The 23,132-nt window shown below is 37.2% G+C and overlaps 1 long non-coding RNA gene across 2 annotated transcripts in view; it reads right to left on the reverse strand.

The window, feature by feature from the left end:
- Nucleotides 1-199: 199 nt before the first annotated feature.
- LOC307144707 overlaps nt 200-23,132 on the reverse strand; it is a 65,245-nt gene continuing 42,312 nt past the window's right edge. For both annotated transcript variants that reach the window (XR_013818817.1, XR_013818818.1), the window contains exons 2-5: nt 11,870-11,942; nt 9,787-9,861; nt 1,268-1,310; nt 200-656 (exon numbers count right to left, since the gene is read on the reverse strand). This is a non-coding gene — a long non-coding RNA (uncharacterized lncRNA). The remainder of the gene's footprint in view (nt 657-1,267; nt 1,311-9,786; nt 9,862-11,869; nt 11,943-23,132) is intronic.

The following is a 23,132-nucleotide window of genomic DNA, read 5'->3' on the forward strand; positions in this document are numbered from 1 at the left end:
AAGATGTTTCCTCCTCCTTTTGAAAAATGTATATTTATTTTGACATTTTAAAAGTGAATGATTATATGGTCCCTGTGAATTTTAGTTCACTTCGCAACTTTTTTGAAACCCCACGGAGGAATTACAAGTAGGACTACAGAGGTGCTTCTGCTCCTTTTTTAACATGTATTATAAAATAATGGGTTACAACCCACCAGCTGAGAAACCTTCCTGCCACATACAGTAGAGGCCATTAAAACAGCAGCACTAGCTTGGAGATTATAAGCGGAGGACAATCCTGGCGGTAATGGTAAAGGTGGGCCGGTATAGTCACAGCCCCGCATGCTGTTGTTTGTGCCTGCTGTGTTTGAGTTGGGTGATCTTTCCACGCTGCTGACTGCTGAGTGATTGATGATTAGACGCTTTCCTTCCAATGTCTAACACAATTAGAGTGAAGGTCATACTTAATTCTTCAACAACAACCACAACTATCATCGGCAGTGTGTGTGATGGTTTCCACAGAGCACTCTGTCAAACACAGCGCTCAGACTGATCCGGCTAGCCCGACAGCTTTCCAAAATGGCTTTTTGCCTCTCCATTCCTCCATCCTTCTCTCATTTTTCCTATTTCCATGGCCTTTTCTCTTCATCTCCAGAGAATATGATTTGTCATGGTGACTGAGAGAGAGAAAGAAAGAAAAAATGTTTACTCCGGGAGCAAAAAAAAAAAAAAGTCTCTAACGCCCCTTAATGAATTCTTTTAAAAGAATCGACGCAGTGGCACAGAAAAAGATTAATTTATCACGCCATCAAGCACAAGAACTACTGTTGAGAGGAATGGGTGTAAATTGCAAGGCGATGACAATGCCTGTGTTACAGATGGATTTCTCTGTCTGCGTCTCATATTGAGAAGGGGGGGGGGGGGCGGTTGGGGAGAGAAGGGAAGAAAAGCAATTTCGTCAGCGTTCGTCAAAACTTTCAGACGGGGGTAATTTTGATCCATTAGCTCACCTCTGTTCGCCTCCACCAATTCTACACGTTTCACTTTTCTCTGCTTAAGATCTTGCTGCGAGAGAGAGAGAGAGAGAGAGAGAGAGAGAGAGAGAGAGAGAGAGAGAGAGAGAGAGAGACTCCCTGTGGCCATAAATGCATCTGTTTTCCATAACAACCTACAGGTCCCATCCAGCACAGATGTGGTTTCACTCCATAAATGCTGATTAAGTCATTGTTATATGCCTGAAATTACAAGAGACACCAAACAGCATTAACCTGACAGATTTCTCACTTACACTTTCCTTGTAGTGAGGTTATTCAGCCAATCAGCGAAGGGGCCTATAAGAAAAGAGACAGAGTTATGCGCTCATGAATATTTATGTCGGGTTATCAGGGAATAGGTACAAAGGAGGTTTACTGATCACACAAATCCAAAAGCTTCTCATTAGAAGAGCATCGCTTTAAGTGCATCCCGAATGCTTGAATGTTAATAGCAGGTCTAGGTTTGAATATTAGCCGAACCAGGATAAATCACCAGGTTCATTACGCCAAAAGCATATGCCATTAGTGTGAAAAGCAGGGCCCAAAAAAGGCATAACCCCTTTTATGTTCCGAAAATTAATTCCCATTTCTTGTCTAATCCTTCCAGACCTTTAGTTTTGGGTCGCCTGATTATCGTCCCTAATAAAAATAATCTCACGAATTAGCCTGTTTTCATTTCTCGTCTCCCCCGCACACCATAGCAACCACCGCATGGGATTTAAGCAAGAAATCTCCCATCAGGCAAAGCGCACACCAGGTAATGCCGCAGCAGCGCCGGATTGATAAGGACTAGAGAGAGTGCCGCCATTATCTGCGAGGAGCGGCGTGTGTGAAGGATTAGCACGGATCAAGCTTATCCTGGGCTCCGCTGGCCAGCCGGAGAAGCTCTTCCCCTCTTACCTCAGCGATGCCCAGGGAAAAAGGCCTGGCTCCTTATCCCGACAGAGGGAAGCTTACAGGCTATCACACTTCCTAGAGTCAGCACAATCCAGCACCAAGAGGATGGCGGGGGTGAAAGAATTACTCAGCAGGGCCTGATATGTTTCCGGCTGGCCCGGAATATGCCACAGCAAGGATTATGTTGGGATTTCTGGGAATCCAAGGGATGAGTGTGAATAGTGGTACTATAGACGTAATATACGATGCTTTGGAAGGGGTGACGGACGGATGCATAGAAAGACCCTGCATCCCAATGTGCATACTATCCATCCTAAATAGTATGTAAGATTAGAATAAGTGTGTCCCAAAGCACAGTAGGTTGAAAAGGTAATGCCGGATGGTCTATTTTTTCAGGAAATGTGGATCCATGCACACTGTAATGGCTAATATTGCCCAAAACACATTGTGCTTTGGAGGATTCGTTTTAAAACTACAAACACAAATAAAAAACTTCTAAATGTGAGTGAGGGGCTTGATTTATTAAGTCAATATCTAACCTGATATCTTTTATAAAGATACAAATTGCACAATAGCTAAACACGTTTGCAAAAAACATAAGCTGAATGTTCTACTTGTTTCTCTCCAATATGGTTGAAAGAGGTTTTTTTTAGAATAGTTTGAGTAGTGTATATTTAATTAAATAAAATGTAGAGTGCTTATATAAGGGTTTTATATGAGGAGTGCTTATATGTTAACTGTGACTGGATGATTGATAGGCCGGTTTACAGTGACATCTTGCACTAAACTATGTGAAAAAGCGCAATTTTATAATGTGGAAGCATGTCCAAAAGCTTGACTACTCTGCTATACACCCAAAAGTATTTATTTTCCCTTCTCAAAAAGAGAACACTTTCATTGGGACACAGCAAAAGAATCCCTGCCGCAGTTGAAAATACTGTTATCGTTTATTAATTAAAACATTTCAGGCCTATCGGATTCGTTTTAATAGCATTCAGGACCGCATTTCCACCTACTGTATGAAATGGAAAATGACTTTCTCTTGACTCATAAGATTATTAATGTTAAATTAGCGAAGTGTAAAAAAGAACGATAAAAAACTAAATTGCATGGAAATTTTGTCAGGTGTTCCCAGGAAAGAAATGAAACGGAGAGGAGGGGAGTTAATAAAGAAAACATGTTGTCAGTTTGCAATCTCTCCCACTTCAAACATAATTCAATTTCAGCTATGAAAGGAGATACAGCTTTTAATTAAATTTGTTTTAGTTTTTTTACCAAGGTGCAATAGGTGAGAGACCTCAATTATAACACTGTAATTAAAAAAAACACACGCACAAAAATAAATAAATAAATGTACAAAATGGAGAAGGAAACTTGAGAAGCGTATGAAGTTGCCACTATCACATTGCTCATATAAGTGGAGGAGAGAATCTAAAATTGAAAGTGACAGTGGAGCCTTTGGAAGGCAGCATTTGATTTCCAAATTATCATATTTTCTCAGTCAATAATGAAAAGCTTATGATAGCTCCTCAGTAGCTGCACCGACAGCCTTTAATAAGATAGGACCAGTGAAGCAGGGGATAGTGCTGAACACAGCTCTGTCTGTACACTTGGGTGTGTGTGTGTGTGTGTGTGTGTGTACGCTCTTATAGCTCAGGTTATGTTCCTTGCAGGTCTAAGATTACAGAGTCTCGGATTTTAATATCTAAGGTATGAAATGGAGATGGCATTTGGTTCTTGATTGAAATTTTAGCAGCTTGAGTATGGAGAATAATTTGATTTTAAAAGGACAAATGCATTTACAGCCGACGGCTGGTTTACGCTAACCTCGTCTGGGGTCACGGCCGCCTCTAAAACAGCTAACGAAAACCATCTCCCATCCCCCAAAACATTGCGCAGGCGATGCTTGTCAACACAAAGGGCTGAAGATAAGCTATAACCCGCGGCACGCAAATGAATTGTAGCGTTTTTAGGGCGAGGCACCCCTCATTGATTTGTGAATGTAATCTCCGGTGATGAGCCGTAGAAGGTGAACGTTTGCATACTGCAGTGATTACGGGCCTAGCCACCGCTGCACACTTCATTAAACAGGGCCGACGGTGAAGCTCGATGGCAGTCTCTGGGATAATTGTCTGAGAGGGGGTCAGAAGAAAAGTTGCAGGTCCCGGGCAGGCGGTCTCAGCGAAGGCCTGCAGGTACGCCAGAGGGGCCAAAGAGCAGCAGGGAGAGATTTATCAGGGGAGGCTTGATAAAGGAAGAGACAAATGTGACTTGTAGCGTCGACAACATGAAATGCATTAGCTTCCAGGAAAAATTTTCTAATCTTAAAGTTTGTCACACACTTCAAGGCTGAGATACACAGATGTGACTCATTGATGCTGATCTTAAAAAAAAACAGAGATGAATTATTCATAGATTACCTCACAAGTCTGCGGGCATGTGTACTCAGAAATATGCTAATATTAACTGACTAGTCAATTTCACTGACTTGATGTATAGTAAGCATAAAAAATGGACAATCCAAAACAGGTGAGCGTCAGAAAATTACACAATAAAAGTCAAGCGTAAACTCTATCACAGGGTGGTGGTGGTGATAAAAGAGAGGATTTTGATGTCAAAGTGAATATATATTTAATATACAGAAATAAAGTAGTGCACTCAACTTGTACAAGTCTTCTATGGTCATACTATAGTACAAAATGTAAAAAGATAAGTTACAAACTACAAAGTCAACTCCAAAGGGGGTTATTCTCTATAGCAATAAACACTGTTTCTGAACTCACTGAAACACCTCGATTGTAGTCTTGAGTTTTCCTCTAAGAATATACACTTCACAATATTCCTCATTTAAATAATTCCCACTCAAGGCCTATGCAAAAAAGGGGCGAGACCTGGTTCAGTAACAGTAGGCCTACTGTATATTGAAACTTGCGGTTATGGTAAGGACATTTACGAATCACGTACAGAGCAGTTGACCAATCACAACACACTGGTCCACCTGACCAATCAGAGTACATTGTGCTTTTCAGAGGGAGGGGCTTCATAGAGATAGGAACTAAACAGAACGTTAGTGACAGACTGGGAAGGGAGGTGCTGCATCAATGTAAAATAAATGAAAAATAAGCTGTTTTTTTGAACATTCAAGCACAAAAACCTATTCTAGTAGACCCCAAAATCAAGACTTTGTAAAAGGGCATAATACAGCCTCTAAGTATTCAGTAATGATTTAACATTTTTGGTCTGTTTCAATCCAAAACTATTGCACTGGCTTTAGACTACTTGTAATTTAATGCATGAGCCATATTTACCACTTTATTTTTTATGGACCTTTTGCACCCTTTCTGAGATTGAAATCTCCAATCCCCATTCATTGCATGGAAAAGAGCTGAGAATATAATGATGTATTCACATGTGAATATGACTACAGAGTTTACTAAGAAGTACTTTGAAAAACTATTTCTCGAAATAAACGTGACTTGTGTCCAGTAATCACAACTGGACTTGGTGAACACTGCCAAACACCAAACATGTCACAGCAGCACAACTAGCCCCTCTGTAAAGAGATTACTGCCCTCTTTTGAAAGAGCAATCCACCTTGACCATCTCAGCAGCCTGACAAGGACATCAAACAATCAGTGCAAACCCAACTGTTAATGGCCACATAAACATTATTGATGCCTCCAACAGCTCGTGATTTATGAGGCCAAAACTATATTACATGTGTAAGAGAAAGCCTCATTAGAATTTGCCTTCTACTCGCTGACAGAAACTACCCATTTATGAAAAGCAGGCAGTGCCCTGTCCTTCCTACTAACCTTTTTCTCGAACAGAGAGACAAAAGAACAGAGGGAGTGATAGGGAGAGAACGAGAGAGGGATAGACTCAGAGAGGATCTAACATTTAAAGACAGCCCGGCAGTGGGAGGCTGCGTCTTATCGCGCGCATAGACTGTCAGGGCATCTCTGACCCTCTCATTAGATATGCAAGCGCATTAGCCGGGACGGCTGTCTGCTAAAGGTCAGGCAGGGAGGATGTTGGGACGCATGGAAGGAGAGGCACAATCTTCAGCCTCACCCCTTTGAACTTCAATCACTCCGGCCAGCGCTTAATAGGCCTCTGGGGAGGTTCAAAGCGAGCAAGATGGTGGAGGGAGGCAAAGAAATGTAAAGGGACATCACGCTACCTTGACATTTTAATTAAGAATCTGCCATTAACATGCACGGAATTGTGGGGAAAAAAGACACCTAATGTAAATTCATGAAATACTAGGAACAGTGTAGATGGGCTTCCTTTTTTGTAAACATGAACCATGACCTGAGAAGAAAAAACAGGGAGAGAAGCGATAAGAACATGTTTTGAAAGGGTAAAGTAAGGAAAGCAGACAGCATAAAATTTGGAGACAGAAGCTATGAATTTCCCAACCATTTATGTGCATTATCTGTGCATAGATTTTCTATGACATCTTCAAAATCACTGCCAACACAGGCACACTCACTGACCTCAGCAGAGAAATGATTAGTCATGCTTCTAGAACAGGGGTTTTCAACTAGGGTCTGGGCACCCCCAATGGAAAAATAAATAAATAAAATAAATGAAAGGAAAATGATTAAATAAATAAATAAAATAAAATAAAATCCATTCTGCTTTCAAAAGATTGTTGAAAATCATGACATTAATCATCATTATTTTATTCCATTGACATTCATAGTTTGAGTTTCAATACTTAATAGAAGCTAAATATATATATTTTTTTTATTTAAAAAAAATTATTATTACATACACATATTCCGCTGCATTACAGGACAGGAATTAACAGCCCAAAAAAAAAAATGACACACTTCACTTAACACCACATAGCCACACAAACTCATGTGCATGTACAACACTTAAATACAGGCATATCTTCCAATCGCCTTCAACTTTTCTAGAAATTACGGTCGCACCTTAGACACTGAACTCAATAGACTTTCCTTTAGTTCCTATTTTGACAAATCCCATCTTGAGCTATGAAGAAAGAAGCAGGTATTGATCCAGGGGGCACCTAATTTATCACACTGCCTGAAATCCTGAAAAAAAAATATTTGACCAAGGGGGTTATTCAATACCATTTTCTCCATCTATCCGCAGAATTAAACCAGTCTTTTTTTCTAGCAAAAAGTGAGTGATGACAGCTGTCAGACAGATGAGATTTGTGACAGAAATTCTCTCTCTCTTTCTTTCCTTTCCTCTCCACTGGCTTCATTTTCAACATGAATAGACTTTCAGGCACCAAGCTATTGACACAGAGATATGCGCACGGTGTCGTTCAAACGTACAAGAAATCCCACACATGGAACAGTATCAAAGCAATTACCTTTACTATAGAGCACTGCATGAAAGCATGGGCTAAAGTGCTCTCCCACAAACACATTTCACAGAGACACAATGGGACAAACTGCTTGAATAAAAGTATTAAGCAATAGAACAATTTTCATATCAATAGACTTTAGAACAACGCCAAAACCTTGTTGCTCTGCGTTTGCTTGGGTGATCTTATCTAGGTGGTTGCTAAGACAATGATAAGTGGTTACTAGGGTGTTTTGGGTGGTTACTTGCTGGTCCAAGTCAAAAGATACCACCATCAAGTCTCTAAAATATTCAGAAGATATGGCTTGGGTTTCTTCTTCAATGCAAGTGTAATGGATTTTTTCCATTTGTTTTAGAAATTCAAATCACAAAAAAAGGCCAAGAATCCTCAAATATGATATTTCTATTGTGAGGTACAATTTCTAAAACATAAAGGTAAGAGGCATTAGCAAATAAACACAAATGATGTATATATATATATATATATATATATATATATATATATATATATATATATATATATATATATATATATATATATATATATATATATATATATATATATTCATAAATGAATATCAATGTATTTAAATTATATGATATTATAATATTAATATAATATACAAATTAAGCTAAATTTGATAATATAAACAACAATATCAAATTTGGCAAAAGTAAGTAAGTAAGCAAATAAATAAATAAAGGCCACCCTTTAGATTAGGGTCCAATTCTCACTATTAACAATCTATAAACTACGACTTTTCCCTCAATAAACTCCTAAATACTGCTTATTAATGGTTAGTAAGTTAGTTTAGGTTTAAGTTTAGGTATTGTGTAGGATTAAGGGATGTAGAATATGGTCACGCAGAATAAGGCATTAATGTGTGCTTTATAAGTACTAATAAACAGCAAATATCTAACTAATATGCATGCTAATAAGCAACTATAGTTAATAGTGAGAATTGGACCCTAAACTAAAGTGTTACCAAAATATTTTTCTCTCAACTTTTGCACCCACTTCCAGACCCCCAGTTTAAAAATTGTTTAAAAAAATTACATTTACATACTAACCCCAGAAAAGCCCTTTCACTCTTATTGTCCCCCTGTGGTGAAAATCAAGCTTTTAATGTCTATGTGGTGTTTTTAATATGCGTAAGTCAGCAACATTGCTGAGTATTTTAAGACAGTCTCAAAAACGCGGTTTGAAATCGCTGGTGTTTCTGATGTCACAAACTACCTTGTAACCAATCACGTCAACGTGTGATCATCAACGAGTGGATCTCTGAGCTGGTGTGAGTGAGTGGAGGCGGGGCTAAATTTCATATTCATAGAACCGCGTATGCTAAATGAGGCAAGGGGTGTAGAGTTACATTCAAGCAATTATAAGGCATGAATCCTTTTTTTCAAGGAAAAAAACATTTAAATATGTAATTTTGGTGATCAAAGATGAGTTTTAAAGGATAAAATGATTGACTACAAGGGGACTTTACAATTTTCGTTCACATATGTGATGTCATTGTTAATACAGTGTCTATCATTGCAATGCAAATGAGCCTAGAGTTAAGAGAATCGGTATAATCATGTGTACGTATTGTCAGGGAGGGAATCTATTAGAGTAACCTTGTAGGGCGGGGGAAATAAGAGGATAGATGGGGCAACTCACCTCCATGATGGGGTTTGTGGTTTTGGGAGGTGCATAACTCAAAGCCCTGGTGCTCACAAGGTAACAGGGGGATGCAAACAGGAACGATGGGAGCTGGAAGCATCGTCTCCGTGACCCAAAGTTATCTCTTGCATCCCAGGTCCCAATACATTACGATGAACTACCGTAACTGTCCTGCCCGTGGCTGCAAACTGCGGCTTCTGTTGCAGGCTCATCATTAAAGAGATAGCAAAGCGCTATAGGGAAACATAGAAGCCCCTGCAGCGAAGATCACTTGGATCTTGTAAAGGGGAAGAGAACAAGCAGAAAGAAACTACACAAAATCAGAGCAGATGTAAATAAAATGCAATTTGATTTGAAGTGTTTTTCAATCACAGGACATTTTGTTCAATCCCTTTTATTGCTGTCGCTACACCTGTGTGAGGAACACAAAGGCTTTTTTCTCGGGTATCGCTGGTAAAGGCAAACGCTAGTTCTATTCTCCGTGTGAGGCTGTGTACAAATAAACTGCACGATGATCGGCTGTCAAAACGGCAAATCGTGCAAACTAAGCATGCGAATTTGAATTTGTTTGTGTCACAGCGCGTGCGGGGGCATTCCTGGAAACAATAGCAGGCACGGCGAAGAAACAATCAGAGCCCGAGTCGCGTCTCCAGTCAAGAGATTGTTCTATTGTTTTCTATCAAGCTCGCATTGTATTTTCCAGCATGGAGACAACTTTCTTTGATTTTTTCTTTTCTTTTTTCAATATTTCAAGAGAAGTGAAGGAACTGTTTCCTGTCCTGCTCCATTAGACACGAATTGTTTCGGGGGGGAAAATTGGTTTGAAAATTGTGTTGTTTATTGTTCAAAGAAAAACACGCATACCGTAGAGAGAGGACCGGGTCTCGAGATGTCCTCTGGGCGCAGGTTCGACTGGAATCTGTTATGAAATGTTCAGCCCTGGGAAACATTCAGAAAATTGATTGGTAATTGAACAAAGCATTTTCAAGACAAATGTTCTGGTGAATGACCATACGTATAATGTGTTCGGAGGTAAGAAACTGACTGAGGCGTAACGGAACAGCATTCATGGAGGCCCTAACATAATAGCAACACTGTTCCTCATACTGTATGTATCTGCAAGCCATATGAGTCTCTCTCTGGGTTTGGCAAAATACTCTGCAGTATCTGAAAGCAAGATAATTACGGACACAGTTACCAGACCAAGAAGCTCAGCATAAGGTGAGATCTGATAAGCAGCATATTATGTGTTTTTTCTTTTCTAAAGAATTGTGATGAACCTATTGTTGAACAGCAGTAAAGAGGGTGAGGAAACCAAGGCCATTCATGTGCATTTGATAATAGATTCTAATTACATAAAAGCCACGTGTCACACTTTTGTCTCATAATTGCGCCTATTGTGCCATATCTGAGTAAAATGTACTCAGTCGCACGCTCATAGTCTGTTATTGTGACCATCTCTTTTCATGTCATCATAACAGGTCACCAGACAAAGGAGAACATTATCGAGCAGAGGAAGAAAGCCTGCATAGGCATGCAATATTTTGAAATGTTTTTTAGTCTTTACCAATATAATAATAATAATTATTATTATTATTACCACCTGACAAAAGAGAGCAATAATAATAATAATAATAATATCAATATTGATAAGAATATCAATAAAAATTATGATACTATTTATTAGTTGTTAGTTTTTAGTCTTTACAAATATAATAATAACAAATGTATTATTATTATTATTATTACCTAACAAAAAATAGAGCAATATAAGTAATAATAATAATAATAATAATTAATAATAACAATAATTATTATTTTTAACACCTGACAAAAGAGAGCAACAACAACAACAATAATACAAATAATAATTTTTATTATCATCATCATCATTATTTTGTTGTTTTTTAGTCTGTAAAAATGTAATAATAATAATACGATTTAATAGTAACTGTTGTTATCAATATTCTTATCAATATTATCATTATTATTAATATTATACATGCCACCTGACAAAAGAGAGCATTACAGAGTAAAAGAAGAAAGCCTCCACAGGCATACAATATTATGAAATGTTCTACACAGATGATCATGGACACGGCTGTCAATCTTTTAAAAAACATTTATTAAATCAAATTCCATGATATGCATGATTATTATGTACCCAATGATGTATTCACTGAATCACTGATTTTTATTTATTTTATTTATTTTCTCCTGAAGTATTCTCCTGAAAACTCTTCTCATAATGTACTGCCTATGAATGACAGAATTATATTTATGCATGTTATGGATCCTTATTGCTATCAAATATAATCGTTCAAAGTAGGATATTCAATATTGTAGCGCAGAGACGCAAACTAATTACAGAACACATCTCCTGTAAAATGACTAATCTCACAGATAGCCCGCAGTGCAGCCACATTTTTTGCTATTTTACTTGATCCCAAAAGTAATTACATTTCCCTCTAGATAGAGAGAGTGGGGGAGAAGAGAGAGAGAAAGATAGAGAGAGCTAAAGTTACAGTGGGAACTGCTAAGCCACTCCTCTAACCAGATATGACCTTCATTTGAAAAATGACATCTGAAGACTCAATTACGCCGATAAGCATTATTAGCCTTGTTTGGATGGTGGATATGTTTGATAAGTTAAAACCTTCATATAGGTATTTAATATACTGAGCAATACCATTATGAAACTACACATTAAAGTGTCATACAGTATCTTTCTTTTTTACAATGATTTGTACATCAAATGACAAAGCTCGATTCATGCAGTATTAAGCATAGGTATGTTTGAAAGGACTTGTTCTTCCTGTCTTTTGATCTCATAATGGCTTTGCTTGACACTCAGACAAATAATAAGCTTTCCTAAGAAATAATATAATGTTATAAAGTATATAAACCATGTAATTTATGTAATATAAAGCAAATCATCTGAATTTACCTGTTAAAACCACGTCCTGGATAAGAGTATAAGGCACTTTCAAGCTGGTTTTCCACTGGTCACACAGGTCAACCTGCAACAATAGACATTTTAACCAGTTTGTGCAAGTAACAAATTAATGTTGCCGATCTAAAACCAGTTAAGACCTTCTTAATATGGTCCAAACTGGTTTAAGGTGTATTTTTAGCAGTGAGCTATAAAAATATAAACAAATATATAGATGAATCTATAAATAATAATCTATATATATATATATCTATATATATATATATATATATATATATATAGATAAATACATTTTTATACATTTTTAGTGTCATAATACATTTTTACAAATACAAAAATAAATTTTTAGTGTCAGACTGGTAGAAAAGTAGTAGTTAAACAACTGCACATTGTTACTTTTTCACATTGTGACGCCTAGTTTGTTTAGATTTACATTCCAAACTATAGTGGGCTAAAAAGGATTTTTTTTCCATTCTATGGAAGTCAATGGGAACCATCAACTGTTTGGTTACCCATATTCTTCAAAATCAAAATATCCTTTGAGTTCAGCAGAAGAAAGAAAATCATACAGGTTTGGAACAACAGGTTCTGAGGGAGAGTAAATGATGACAATTTCAATGTTTGTGTGAACTATCCCTTTAAGTTGCATGTGTAACATGGAGTCATTCTCAAAATCTGTTCAATCTTGAAGAACATTATTATTGTGGTAGAAATGACCAAATATGTTCATATCCACTTTTTATCCTTATTAGCCTTGTCTGGATGGTGGATATGTAAATATAGATGAATATGTATTTTTATCATATTCATTTTCATATTTTCATTTTTTTAAATATATATTTTTTATCATTACCATAATTGTTAGAGACTAATTAAGGTTTCTTGGCATTGGAAAGGACATACTGTCCACCCTTAAATCTACACCAACACTTTCTACATCTCATGAAACACACACACACCAACTAATTTGTGGTATTCAGACGGAAATACAAGTATATCTGTTGTTCTAACATGTTTGGACTGTCAAGAGCGCTTGTTTCTCCCCAAGCACCTTCCCTTCCTGGGTCTGGGCTAGTGAGAGTCTCCTGCTGGGGCAGAGACTGTCAGAGCTAGAGGTCTTCACATGGGTGGATGTGATTGACCTTGACAGGCTGTTTGTTCATCTTCCACCTGGGTACACTCACCCAGGCCCTGGCCCCACAGGCATGTGAACTCTGCTTGGCTCTGACCATCTCCCTTACTGAGAAAACCTTAAACTTTAAAGTCTACAAAAACATTTCAACTGTTGTTGCCAAGGAAAATCTCGATTGAAAAATTTAAAACACATTGACCTTTTGTATCTTTTGACAACAAGTTGTCACAGTGGAACCTGCCATTAAACAGCTGATTATATAATCTTTTATAATAAATTCTGCAAGCAGCCTATAAACAGCTGATTAAAGGCTGCTTGCAGTATTTATCATAAATGATTTATCTGTGCATATCATTATTGTTTTAAGACTCATGTGCCCTCATAGTCTTAATCAAAACCCCTTCATCTCGCAGTGACCCTTCTCTGATGACGTGTTTACTGGCGCGAGGGCGGGACAACCTCTGTCACACACATGAGATCGACCAACAGCAGACCACAACCATCTAACATCCAATCAATTCCCAATGGACAAAATCAAGTTCGGCATTTTTCTTGTCCGAGAAAACATTTCACTTGGATACATTTCAGAATATATGGAAGATGAGACAATCGCAACTTTAACGATAATGATAAAATTGAACTGAAATATAAAAGGTAACGTAAAAAATATAAATTGGAAGGCTTGACCAATACATATTTACTCAAAATTCCGATATTTAATGATTTACAATAAATATAAACACTCATTAAATACACGATTGCATTCATTTGTAGCATTTACAATACATGTGATGACAACCTGCCAATAAAAAGTGTCATTTGACCTGACCTGATATGAAAAATATCTATGTCCTGAGAACAATTCAGACTTTCAACAATAACTTGTCTAAGGCTACATCTACATTAATCCGGATACGTTTGAAAATAGCGTTTTCATTTCAAAACGCTCCCTGTCCACACTAGCGTTTTCAAGTGTTTTCCAAAAATTGCTCGTCCACATTGAAATTGCTTAAATCACCTTACTGCGCATGCCTAAACACACTAAAAGTTCACAAGATGATACCAAGAGAGCATAATAAAGTTCTCACGCTATTCTTCTGGCACGATCCTTTTATTAGCAAAATATCCCACCACTCAGTGTTGAATCGAGGTCACATGGTCTAAAAAACAATCGTCATCATGTTTTGCCGCAGAACAGCAATTGCTAGAACATTTTCAGTCGTCCTTGCAGGAATGCAATATGAAGACTGTACAAAGGAACATTTATATTTAGCAACACTATGAGAGTATATTGCAGAAACAATAATGCTGGTATAACCATAGATATCTATGGGTACAAAATGCTTTACTTGACTAAACATGCGTCATTGTTTTCAAGTACCTCCGTTTTCACAGTCCACACTACAACGCAAAAACAGCGTTTTCAAATATCTCCATCTTTATTGACAAAAAAACAATCTCAGTATGTACGGAAGGCCAAATAGGAGAGAAAAAAAGTGTATTTTCAAAAGAAAACATATTAGTGTGGACAAGGCCTAAATGTATGCTTGTATGTAGGTTTCAATTTATTCAATTTTTTATATAACAGCTAAAGCAAAAATTATGATATATTTTTAGTTTGTAGGTATTTGATAAGAAAGAAGAAAAAAATAATAATTTGTGTAACCAGAATTCTGACAATGTCCCTGTGTGTGACAACTAGTCCTGGTCTCTCCTATATTTGTGTGAATAGAGTCACAAAGCCACTAGCTCTCTGAGAACCACTCCTTTGTCTTTTTACTAAAACTCTTGATGTAATAGGTTTCTCATGAAAGCACACCAATTTGTGCACTTCATAGAAATAAATTGTTAGTGTGACTCAATCATTGCACAAAAAAAAGGTCTTAAATTGGTGGTTTCATGTGTGACTGGTGTAACAGGGATGTCATTGCGCCTGGAGAGACTGTGATGGAGTGTCATACAGTGGTAACACAGCACAGCTGCATTAAAGACCAGCCCTAATGAGAATAAATGTTCCACAGCACATGTCAAGGTTCAGTGTATTGCCACACAGGCCACATCATTTAGCTAGGGGAACGCAAACACACAGGAGGGGGCACAACAGGACCTATGCCTTATTAGTGGTGCTTGCTAAGGGAAGCATCACTACTATTGCTCATACTAAAGGTTTGGGTTTCAGGAAACTCTTAATGCTAAGTATTAAACTTCACGACGAAACTCACCCTGTTTCTACTTTTGGAAAAAAATGGTACCTTTTTTAAATTATCAGACAATTATTACTATATTATATACTATATTAAAATATTTGTAGAAAATTTTTGTCAAAACTTAAATAAAACGTTTACATTTAAAAAAAAAATTAATAATAAAAAAATATTTTATTATAATTTTAAATATTTTGAATGTTTATTTTTTTTAACACCACAAACCACTAGAAAGACTTTTTGTCTTTCTTTCTGACCCTTAAATTTAGCCTACCTTTGAGCAACTTAATGTAGAGTCTTATGATTGCGCCTATGTTAGCCCTTCCTAACTTTACTTTTATGAGTGTCAGCAGAGCGGGTAGGAGAGGTGGGGGTGTAGCTGCTCTATTTAAAGATGTTTATCAATGTAAGCAAGTATCATTTGGGAATTACCCGTCTTTCGAATATCTGGGCATTGTGTTAAAAGGTGCTCCACGCATTTTACTTATCATTATTTACAGGCCTCCAAAATACTCTCCAGCCTTTGCTGAGGACTTTACAGAACTGTTATCAACAATTTCCTCAGAGTTTGACTGTTTTGCTATTGCTGGGGATTTTAATATTCACATAGATAATGCAGAATCCAATACGGCAAAAAAAAGCATAACTGTTTTAAATACTTTTGATCTGACTCAACATGTACATGGACCCACACACAATCGTGGACACACTCTAGATTTACTTATCAGTAAGGGTCTAAACATTTCATCGATTGTTATTCAAGGAGAACTCCGGTCAATTTTAACATTGAGCTCATTTTTTTGTACATTTGGAGTGCTGTCAATACAGAGAACAACGACAAAAATCGGTGTTGCCTACACCGTGTTATCCTCTTTTTAAAATTTGCACCCTGTTGACTTCAATGAGGCAAGTTTTAAACCTGCTTTTAGCCTCTTAACATCCTTGATGTGTCATTACAAGTGCACCAGCCATGTGAGTGATTCCTTCGGAGTGAACGCGGGTGAATCTGACTGCAGTAGATGTGAAAGATATGAATAAAAATTATATTTATTTAGCCAGCGCTCATACCTGTATTTACATCCTGTTTTCGGTCAAAGTCCATAGTAATCGATTGTCGAGTTCACGCGCATTGGTTTAGTACCTATGATCATGCGCGTGAACTCGACAATCGATTAAAATCGATAAAATTGACCGGAGTTCTCCTTTAAGACGTAGCACTGTCTGATCATTTCTGTATTTTCTTTGATATATTGATCTCTCCTACTATTGAAGCTAGATCTGTGTCTGTCAAGAAGAGAGGCTTAAATGAGAACACTAGTGTGCTATTTAAGAAGGCCATATGTTTAACACCAAGACTCTGTTGATTCTCTCCTGTTGAGTCCTTTAATGACATTTTTTTCCTTACATTACTTTTACTTTTTGAAACCAGTACTTTCACTTTTACTTGAGTAAAAAGCTTGAGTTGATACTTCAACTTCTACAGAAGTCTTTTTAAACCCTTGTATCGATACCTGAGTAATGAATGTGAATACTTTTGACCCGATATTGAAGATCATAAAAAATATTATGAGACATATAGATATTTTATATCTATGTCATCCAGCAACTCTAGTTACCCTTCCTTCTCAAGCTCGCTTTAACTCGTTCTCTCTCTCTCTCTCCATCTCTTTCCTGTCTTTTTTGCTCGGACAGTCTCCTGTTTTCAGCTGGAGGCAGAGTTCTGTCTGTAAACCTCTGGAGACGCGCTCTATCTCTCTCACTCGTTTCTCTCGCTCTGTCTCTCTGACAACTGCTGCAGGGGTAAAGGCCCGTTGTGTTTCTTGGTGTTTGTTTTAGGAGGCTGCATGTTAAGTGACCTGTCCATCCAAAACACTCTCTCCATCTGATCTCTCTTTACATCTCAGTCAAACGCTCAGCTTGGACAGCGGTATTCATTAATATAGTAACAACCTATACGGCACACTCGCATAACGCCAAACCTAGCACGCGCGCACACACACACACATGCACGCAGACCAGCAGCAATGAAACAGAACACCTCCGGAAAGCAGATTGTGTCACACTCTCTGTACACCCTAAGGGAGTTCATAGTACAGTGGAGAGATAGAGACGTTTGCTACACTGTAAACAGCAGACTAGATGTGTGAAGAAAATGTAAGTGGTGTTTGTGCAAGAACTTGTTACCTAGGTGTGTTGCTAGTGTGTTGCTTGCTGATTATGGTTATAGTGTGGTTATAGTGTGTTAGGTGGTTCACTATAAAATAAATAAATAAAAACTTTTTTATATATATATTTATTTGTGTGTTTCATGTGGTAAGACCTAAATTAACTGTTTTTATTAAAATAAAAATATTATTTCATATGATAAGATCAACCTGACTACATTACGACTTTTATTTTTCCCAAATTCCGTTTTTTACATTTAAATTTTTCTGTTTAAATGATTTAATGAAAAAAAAAAAACATGTCTAATTAATTAAAATAATGAAACTTTTTCTTATTAATTTACAGTATTAACAATTTATTAAAAGTTAAAAAAAAAAAACTAATTTTTTAGGGCACTATGAAATCCATTTTTTTAATTCCGTTTTATTTTAATTTTATTTTTAATTCCATGTTTTCTGTTTATTTTTTTCTGGATTACATTTTAATGGTTGAATTATACTTTAATAATCAAATAATTTCTAATCAATTGAATTCATAAAACTAACAATTTAAAAATGTATAAACCTTTTTTTTTACAGAATAATATGGAATGGAAATAATCACAAAATAAAAGCAAGGAAAATTAAAACCGTTATAAAAGAAATTAAAAGAGATATATAATACAGTTATAAAATTAATTAAATGAGTAAAAAGATGATACATTGATAAACTTCTCATCTGGCAAAACACCGGTAATATAATATTTTTCACAACTCCCAGTTTTACTCTGAGATTTTCCCATGGTGATTACACCGTGTCTGTGGTGTTCTTTCAGCACGCCTAAGAAATCTATTGGACGTCTCCAATGGACCCGATTTTCCCCTAAATTCGGACAGGAGGAACTCTAGGACCGACTCACGGGATAACCTCAGGTTCACTGCCCCATCAGTCCGCACACCAAAAACCCATTTGTTCGGAAGCTCTAGGAATGGAATCAATCCAGTCCGCACCCCACAGAACCTCGAGTTTAATCACGTCAAACTCACTACTCCACCACAGACCCAGGCCATCAGCATGGTTTTATCTCTCTTACCCAATTCCCAGTGCCATTTGAGTTCAGTTTAGAATAAAAAAGGAGGATGCAAAATAAAATACAGCGTAATCAGTCGGACGTACAGTAGCACAGTACTCATTCAGTAAATGCACAGCTAAACAGATGTGTTTTGAGTCTGGATTTGAATGTGACTACAGTAGGAGCACATCTGATCTCTTCTGGAAGCTGGTTCCAGCTGCGGCTGGCATTGTAGCTAAAAGCAGACTCGCCATGCTTAGAGTGAACCCTTGGTATTTCTAGCTGATATATCATATCATAGCTGAGTTCATACCTGTATGTTCTGGTTCTGCTCAGAATCCTGACAGCAGCGTTCAGTATGAGCTGTCTTATGGTCTTTTTGGGAAGGCCAGTGAGCAGTCCATTACAATAATCCACCCTGCTGGTGATGAAAGCATGAACAAGTCTTGTCTGGAAACAAAGCATCTAATTCTTACAATATTTTTGAGATGATAGTACACTGATTTAGTTATTGCTTTGACATGACTATTGAACTAAGGTCTGACTCCAGAATCACACCGCGATTCCTGACTTGATTTTTAGTTGTTTGACCCCTAGCGTCAAGGTATGCATTCACCTGGAGAATTTCATATTTGTTTCCAAACGTAATGACTTCAGTTTTGTCTTTGCTTAGCTGAAAAAAGCTTTGCCACATGTTGACTTCATCAATGCATTGGCACAGGGAGTCAATGGGGCTGTAGTCAGTAGGCGATAGGGCTAAGTAGATCTGTGTGTCGTCTGCATAGCTGTGGTAAGCAATTTGGTTCTTTCTCATTATTTGGCTCATTGGGAGCATATACAGGTTGAACAGGAGTGGCGCAAGAATTGAGCCTTGAGGGACTCCGCATGTCATGGATGTCCACTCAGACTTATGGTCTCCTATACTCACATAATAACCTCTCCCATCTAAGTATGACCTGAACCATTTTAGGACTATCCCAGAAAGCCCCACCCAGTTTTCCAGCCTGTCAAGATGTATGTTATGATCGACAGTGTCAAATGCAGCACTGAGGTCGAGTAGTACCAGAATTGATGTTTTGCCTGTATCACTATTTAACCGAATATCGTTTATTATCTTTATGAGCGCTGTCTCTGTGCTGTGATGTGGTCTGAAACCCGATTGAAAATTGTCAAAGTATCCATTTGAGATTAGGAAGTTGTTCAGCTGATTGAAGACAACTTTTGATCTTACTCAATGAGCTTGCCTTTGAAATGAAGATTTGAGATTGGTCTGTAATTGCTCGATATGTTGCTATCCAGATTGCTCTTTTTCAGGAGGGGCTTGACAACTGCAGTTTAAAGGGACTTTGGAAAGGTCCCAGAGAGAAGTGAGGAGTTTACCACTTCTAGGAGATCTGCTTCTAAACAGTTTAACACACGTTTGAAAAAGGAGGTGGGGAGTGTGTCAAGGGCGCAAGTTGATGGTTTAAGGTGGTGTACTGTTTCTTCCAAAATTTTACCATTAATTTCTTCGAAATCAGACATAGTAACTTTCTGAGGATGTGGTTTGATCTGTCTTACCTCAGTGCCACACGAGGATATGCTGATCGCCTTTCTGATATTATTGATTTTCTTAGAGAAGAAGGAAGCAAAATCACTGCATTTTCTGTTGAGAGCATTTCACTGGGAATCTGGCTTGGGGGTTTGTTAGACTTTCTACAGTAGCAAAAAGAGTGCGTGTGTTATTTATGTTTCTGTTTATAATATTTGAGAAGAAAGTCTGTCTAGCTTTGCCTAGTTCCACATTGAAAGCATGAAGGCTATCTTTATAGATGTTATAATGGACTACAAGTTGTGTCTTTCGCCACATGCGCTCAGCTTTTCTACATTATCTAATCTTTTCATATTTTGCACTGCTGTTGAGTTTCTCCAAGGTGCTTTTTGTCTGCCACTCTTCTTCCTGACTTTTACAGGAGCAATATCCTCAATTACATTTTGTACTTTTGAGTTAAATGCTCAAGCTTGATTGACTGTCAATGATTTTAACGTTCATCAGCTCGTTCTGAAAGCAATTCTACTGTTATCATTCCTTTTTGCTGTTATTGTTATAGTTATGGCATAGACTTTCCTATATTCTCAGAGAATTAGAAACTTTAATTATTAATACTGGGTTTCGTTATAGTTTGTAGATCATCCTTGGTGTTCAGGAAACCTGTTTGAAAGCAAGCATTATTTTTACAATTCCGCTTAGTGCCAGTTTAGTGCAGTTAAACAAATGTCTAAAAACGCTAGGCGTGAGAGAAAAAAGGATTGTAAAACTACATAATTATTGTATACCTAATGGTCGAATAAAAAAAACATTACAATTATTGTATTAGTCATTTATCGCTTAATTTTATTTTTACAAATATTAAACATACCCAATCCGGAGTGACATAGTAATGAAGGGAACCATAATTATATTTAATACAGTATAAAGGAGATGCTACATTTACTGGCTATTAAAGTCAATTTACAGGGTGTTTTAATGATAAGGGACTTTTATATTATAAATCATTGAACCTGTCAGTTATAGCATACCATACTCTATAAAACTCCAGGACAAATTAGATGAGCTTCCTGCTCATATTCCCTAATCAATATACAGTGAGTGGATCATGGACACCTGGAGAAAAAGACGCTTGCGGATTCAGAAATTCTGGGTTTGTAACAGAGGTGAAAAAGTAGTTCAAGGGCTACTTTCATGTTTGTATTACCATTTTCTCTTTCGACTGTAGGAAGCTCTGAGCTTCCCTCCTCCCACTTCCCCCCAAAGCTTTCTGTTCCATCTCTCCTCACACACATTCACAAAGCATATCATTACACACAATGGGGTTTTTATCACAAGCTGTCATGAAATACTGCTGGATTTGAATAGGAATTTAATTAGGCGTTCTGTGGGTTCATAGACACTCTAAAAATCTCTCCTGTCTTTTTTTTTTTTTTTTTACAGACGCAACACACACACACACACACACGTACTCACAAACAATTAAGCGACTTAACAGCGCACACACATTTTCTGACTAAAATGAATAGAATACGAGGACAGATTTATGAATAAATATTATATGCATTATATGGACCACACCAACGCTGTGCTAACTTTTGCAACTGGAGGTTGCAGCATCACAGATGAAGAAAGAAATTAAGGCAGACGTGCAACGTCAATGCAGAAGAAAAATCTTGTAGACGCGGGAGTCTTGCATTACGCTCTACATTAAAATTGTGTTTTTCTTTGGACCCTGCAGTTGTAGTAGCCCCAAATCCTCATATAATCAATCAAACTCTTGAATAACTGTCACAGACAAATGATATTACTGACAGTTGCTGCATAACTAGTCAGCTGGGAATAACAGGTTCAAAGTGAAACGTTATTTTTCGCTGACTGGGCCAAAATTTGATGCCTTAGATTGTAAAGTACATATTTGAAAATGTTACATTTTTACAACAAATATTACCTTTTATAGGACTTGTGATATTAAATATTAAAGATGAAAAAATAGCATACTCATAAAATATTTTATGAGTATGCTAAGCCATGGTCAGCACTGTAAAAATTCCAGCACTGCACATTTCAAACCCCCATAAAGGACAGACAATCTTGGGTGGATGTTTCAAATGGCTGCAGTACATGTATTAATATAAAATGTTGAGTTCTTTAAATGATCGGGTCATGAGGAGGTAAGGCCAGAAACATAAATGTTTGCCTAACACATCGCAAGAAAGGTCTGTTAAACGTGAGCTCTTGCGTTGCTGTGGACGTGATAACCTAAGTACTGAAGGGATCGACAGATTTAGCATCAAATGTCTGCGCGATTAAACCAGATATGTTATTGTTCAGGTAGCTAGCTAAAATTCATCAAGGTTCTCTAGTAATTTCTTCCATGGCAGCTGTTGACCTGGAAGAGAAGGGGTTGTGAGGGGTTGTCGTCCCCTAAACCCGGACTATCCTGCCCCCTCAGTCAAGATGAATGTAAAAATAGATTTTAATGATGAAATAGAAAATCACAACTGTAATATTAGGCTACTACAGAGGGTATGCACAGAGCCAGCTGCATTACTGGATTTAATAGGGGAAACCGTGAAAACGCGAGTTAATCAAACGATTATCAGTTTAAACTAAAGTTGGACTTGATAGTGTTCCTTACCAAAGATCCAATGATCCATGGATATTGACATGTATATTGACATGTAGCCAGGAATAGTGTTTCCTGACATTATATGTGACCCTGGACCACAAAACAAGTCTTATGTGTATTTTTAAAATTGAGATTTATACATTATATGAAAGCTGAATACATAATCTTTCCATTGATGTATGGTTTGTTAGGATAGGACAATATTTGGCTGAGATACAACTATTGAAAATCTGGAATCTGAGGGTACAGAAAAATCGAAATATTGAGAAAATCGCCTTTAAAGTTGTCCATTTCTATTGGCGATTGTGCTGCATCCATTCACAAAAATAAATGTTTTATATATTTAAGGTGGGAAATTTACAAAATATCTTCATGGAACATGATCTTTACTTAATAGCCTAATTACTTTTGGCATAAAAGAAAAATCTATAATTTTGACCCATACAATGTTTTGTTGGCTATTGCCACAAATATACCCGTGCAACATAAGACTGGTTTTGTGATGATCCAGGGTCACATATGTGCCTGATTTCAAAACGGGGAA

Source organism: Squalius cephalus (assembly GCF_949319135.1).
Source record: "Squalius cephalus genome assembly, chromosome: 17".
Classification (NCBI taxonomy): Eukaryota; Metazoa; Chordata; class Actinopteri; order Cypriniformes; family Leuciscidae; genus Squalius; species Squalius cephalus.